This window comes from Callospermophilus lateralis, chromosome 12, assembly GCF_048772815.1.
Source record: "Callospermophilus lateralis isolate mCalLat2 chromosome 12, mCalLat2.hap1, whole genome shotgun sequence".
Taxonomy (NCBI): domain Eukaryota; kingdom Metazoa; phylum Chordata; class Mammalia; order Rodentia; family Sciuridae; genus Callospermophilus; species Callospermophilus lateralis.
Genome location: NC_135316.1, coordinates 70,930,230 through 70,935,240, shown reverse-complemented (window position 1 = coordinate 70,935,240; position 5,011 = coordinate 70,930,230). Strand labels below are relative to the sequence as shown.

Sequence of the window (5,011 nt, the reverse complement as noted above, 5' to 3'; positions counted from 1 at the left end):
AATTATAATACATTCTGCTGTCATATAATAAAAAACAAACAAACAAAAATTCCACTGGAAACCATCACCAACAGATTAGATTTCATAGAAAACTTGAGTCCTTGAGGTCAGAACTTCAACTTCAGGCCTCCAAGACAGGGTAAAGGCTCTCAGATGGGGGTGTTTTGGCGGCCAGCATGGAGGTGGCAGGACCAGCTGGAGCTGGGGGAGTCACTAACTCTGAGGGAGAAGTCACCCAACCAGAGGGCTGAAAGTCCAGGGAGGGAGCAGAGGCCCCGCGGGGGTGACTGAGTCCCTGGTGGCAAGTCTCTAGTCAGAGTCCAGGACAGGTCTCTACCTTTAAGGCAGAGTGCCAAGGTGGCAGGAACCCTGCACTGCCCGGAATTCTGAATGCTTTGGTCATAATTGATCCCTGCAACGCTCCAGGACATTCAGCTGGAAGGTGGATGGTCATAGAGCGGTTTTTAGAGCAGAGCTGAGGGCTCTCTGAAGCTCTAGCAATGTTTTCGTGGTTTAGAGGTCTAGGCTTCGGCTTGGGCCAGTCCTTGGGTCAGGTGGGAGACAGCTTGGCTTCCCCCACTGGCCAAGTCTCCAACTGCATCATAGATAGGCCTGTGGAGGTCTCCAAAGCTGTGGAAGACAGTTCACTTCGTTGTCGAAGAAAAAAAATTGAAACCACAGAATCAAGGTTGAGATCAGAGAATACAAGACTTAAAAAGTATTGTACTGATCTTGAAAAAAAGGATGAAGCATCACAGCTTCAGATAAACCTTCAATCTACAAGTTACCCAAATCAGCTGCAACAGAAAGAGGTAGACATCAGTCATCTTCAAGCAAGCCAGATGGCACTACAGGAGCAGGTGTTGAGCCTGCAGTCAGCTGCTCAATCAGTACCTTCAGGAGCGGGTGGTGTACCAGCAACCAGCGCACCTTGTTCATTTGGTTATGGATTCAGCCATCATTTGTCGCCTTTTTGTGATGATGCCAAGGACTTTAGTGACATAATTTCATCACAACAGGAAATAAACAGTTTGAAAAATGAAGTTTCAAGACTTGAATGTGAAGTTGGCCATTGGAGGCGTAACACGCAGGCACAAGGAACAAATGATTCAGATCAAAGTGAAATCAGCAAACTACACCATACAATTAAGGTCCTGGAACAAAACCGAAATCAGGACATGGATCATCACCAACATGAAATGTCCATTTTGCAGAATGCACATGAACAGAAACTGGCAGAGTTAAATCACCAGCATCAACAGGAGTCAAATGACTATGAAGGACGGATCGCAGAACTGGAAAAGCTGTTACACCAAGGTGACTCAGGAGTTACAGTCACTGATGAGTCTCAAGTCTGGGAGATGCAAAACACTATTCAGGTTCTACAAACTGAAAAACTAGAGTCCACAAGAAGAATCAAAGAACTTGAGGATACAATCAAAGTCATAAAGAAAAAATTATCTTCTGCAGAACACGACAGAGATGTGCTGAAGAGAGAAAAGGAGCGGCTCAGTGTGGAAAAGAGACAGATAATTGAAGAGTGTGAAATCCTGAAAGTGGAATGTAGTAAATTGCAGCCTTCTCTGATGGAGCAGAGTGATCCTGCTGCAGAAAAGGGAACAATTTCTCCGCAGAGTTCATCAGTGGGAGAAGTGTTCAGACTCCAGCAAGCCCTGTCTGATGCTGAAAGAATGAGACTGAGTAGTTTAAGACAGGATACCAGCCTTGCTGAAGACAATCTGAAACTTCAAATGCATGTCCAAGTTTTAGAAAAAGAGAAGTCATTATTGAGTCAAGAAAAGGAAGAACTTCAGATATCACTTTGCAAACTGAGCTGGGAATATGAAGTCATTAAAAGTGCGGCTTCAACAGACATGAATTTGAATGTACAAATACATGACTTAACACTGAACTTGGAGGCTAAGGAGCAAGAGCTGTATGAGAGTATTAACGAAAAGGAAATGCTGATAGCTCAGTTAGAATATCTGTACAGTGAACACCGGGAAACCACAAAGCACATGAATTGGATAATAGATGAGCTATCAAAACAGAAAAATGAAGGAGATGGTCTAATCAAGAAGTTGAAACAAGATCTGAATGATGAGAAAAAGAGAGTTCATCGACTTGAGGAGGATAAAATGGAGATAACTAAAGCGTTGCATGTACAGAAAGACAAGTTAACTGAGAGTGCACTGAGCCTCTGTGGTTTGCATTTAACCAAGCAGAAGCTTGAAGTTAAAGTCAAAGATTTAGTAGGTCAGCTACGTCGTTCACAAAAAAGTAGTTTAAACATCCAGCAGGAAAACCTGGAACTTAAGGAGTACATTAGCCAAAAGGAAGAGGAACTATGTAGAGTTCAGAACCAGTTAAGACATGCTGTTAATGAAGACTCTAATTTTAAGGATGACTTGCTTAAAGAAGGGGAAGTCGAAATTACAAACTTGAAGCAAAATCTTGCAGAAGTAGAACAGCTCAATGAAAATTTAAAGAAAGTTGCTTTTGATCTGAAAATGGAAAATGACAAGTTGATTTCAGCATATGAAGATGTAAGGCATCAGTTGGAAGAATCTATTGCTGGTAACAACCAAATTTCTCTAGAAAAAGACACTATTATGGAGACGCTGAAAAGAGAGAAAGAACAGATACAAGCAGAACTGTGTCAGGCCAAAAAGAGACTGTTGGAAGAGGCAAACAATTACAGGCAGACTATTCAGGAACTCTCAAATGTATGTAATTGGAATACCTCTGCCTTACAGCTGGAACAGGAGCATGAAGTGCAACTCAGTCAAGAGAAAGACTTTGAAATAGCAGGACTCAAAAAGAATATTGAGCAAATGGCTACTGATCTAAAAGAAACTAAGGAAATATTGGCATCTTGTTTAGAAGAACAGAAGCAATTGATGCAACTTGTAAATGAGAAAGAAGTTTTTATTGGCCAACTCAAACAAGAAAGTTCAGAACTGCAAAAGGATTTAGATAAGTGTTCTCAGGCCTTAAAACAAAATGAAACTTTAAGGCAGACCATAGAGGCAAAAGACCGAAGTCATAGCTCCACGAAAGAAGAAAACAGACATCTGCAAGAAGAATTGGAAAGACTTAGGGAACAGCGGAATCAAGTTGGAGCTGTGGCTGAGCCTCAAACCCTTGATAGTATCACAGAACTAGAATCTGAGGTATCTCAACTGAATGTCATCAAGAATCGTCTGGAAGAGGAAGTTACACATCATCAAAAGGTCATTGAAGATCAAAACCAGAGTCAAAAGCAACTACTTCAGTCTCTACAGGAGCAGAAGGAGGAAACAGATAAATTCAAATACCAGTATGAGCAGATGAAGGCTGCACATACCCAATTGTTTTTTAAAAAAGACAAGGAAATTAAGAATTTGCAGAAAACCATCGAACAAATAAAAGCCCAGGGGCATGAAGAGACACAGGACATTCAAACAGAGAATGCTGATAGTTTTCCAGAAACAAAAGTGAAAAGCCTTAATATAGAAAATGGGAGCGAAAACCATGCCATATGTAAAGCCAACATGGAAAAATTTGTGAAAAGAATCAAAGGACGAATCCTTGAGATTCAACTTTGTAATTCAAAGAATGTATCTTTAACCAAACAGTTCAATCAGCTGTGTAAATATGAGGTTGAGAAACTCACTCAAATTATCCAGCAGAAAGACGTGGAGAGGGGAGCTCTTTGTGCTAGAATGTCTCCAGTTTCATACACCTAGGATGTCCTTGACCTCCAGCAGCAACTCCATACCGTTACTATGGAAAGAGAACAAGGATTATTTGGTAGTATACATTTAACTATTTCAATTGTTAAATTCAATTTTCTAGGTGTTAAATATAGCCATTTTGAATGGGAAGATTCAAAAGTGTCCCCAACATACCCTTGAGACCAGAGGAGCAAACTAGGCTTAATAGTTCTTTATCAGGACTTTTTGTTCAACATTGTCCAACTACTAAAACAAAATTACACTTGGAGGGCCCAGATATGAAATTTAGTGGTTCAATTCTAAGATTCTCTTTATCAAAATTCTTTAATCAAAACCGATCCATTTCACTATTTCAATTGGCTACAAAGTCACTTCAGGTTAAATTCAATTTTCTAGGTGTTAAATATGGCCATAAGGAAAATGATTTCTACACGTTAAATGTGAGTCAAACCAAAAGTCTTAATACATCAATCATTTCCAATGGAAAAGTTAATTTGTAAGAATGTATCATTAAAATCTGGACTGTTTATCTAAACGCTTCTCTGGGTTATCAAAAAAAGGATTTAAAATTAATCTTTTTATTTTTGTAAATTAAGATAAAAGATGAATCAAGAGTTTCCAGCTTGAGCTGGGTGAAAGTCGGAGAGGAGAGAAAGCAGATTATGTGGCAATTGCTTCTCTGACACCCGTAGTTTCTAGAACCATTAAGAACATTTTTATTAAAATTAATTTAGTATGAAACACATTTTTAAATACAAATTATATTATAATTAAATATAAATTAACATTATTACATTTAATTTAAATTTATTTTAATAATTAATTTTATGATAGTTTTATTACATTTATTTTAACTTTATTTTTTTGATGTAGCACTTAAAATTTTATTTGTATTGCTTTTTAATTTAATAAAATTAATTTATATTCAATTACAACATAATTTATATTTAAAAATTTATTAAATTTTATTTAAATTAATTTAATAAAATGTAAAGAAATGAATTTAAATAAAATTTAATATAAATCTGATTAATTAATATTCATTACATAATTTAATATTAATCTTCATACAATTAATTTTAATGAAAGTGTTCTTAGTGGTTTTGGAAGCTCCAGGTGTCAGAAAGTTATTTGTTGTATGATCTGCTTTTTCTCTTCTCCGATTTCACCTAGCTTGGGCTGGTAACTTTTGATTTATCTTTTTTCTTAATTTACAAAAATCAAAAAGATAGATAAAATACCTGGTAGCTCGAAATATATATCATCTTTTCTTTCTTTTTTATTTCTTTTTTAAA

At 37.2% G+C, this 5,011-nt stretch overlaps 1 pseudogene; it reads left to right on the top strand.

Moving 5' to 3' along the window:
• Positions 1–500: 500 nt before the first annotated feature.
• Positions 501–3,896, top strand: LOC143411436 (thyroid receptor-interacting protein 11 pseudogene; annotated as a pseudogene).
• The last annotated feature ends 1,115 nt before the right edge of the window (positions 3,897–5,011 follow it).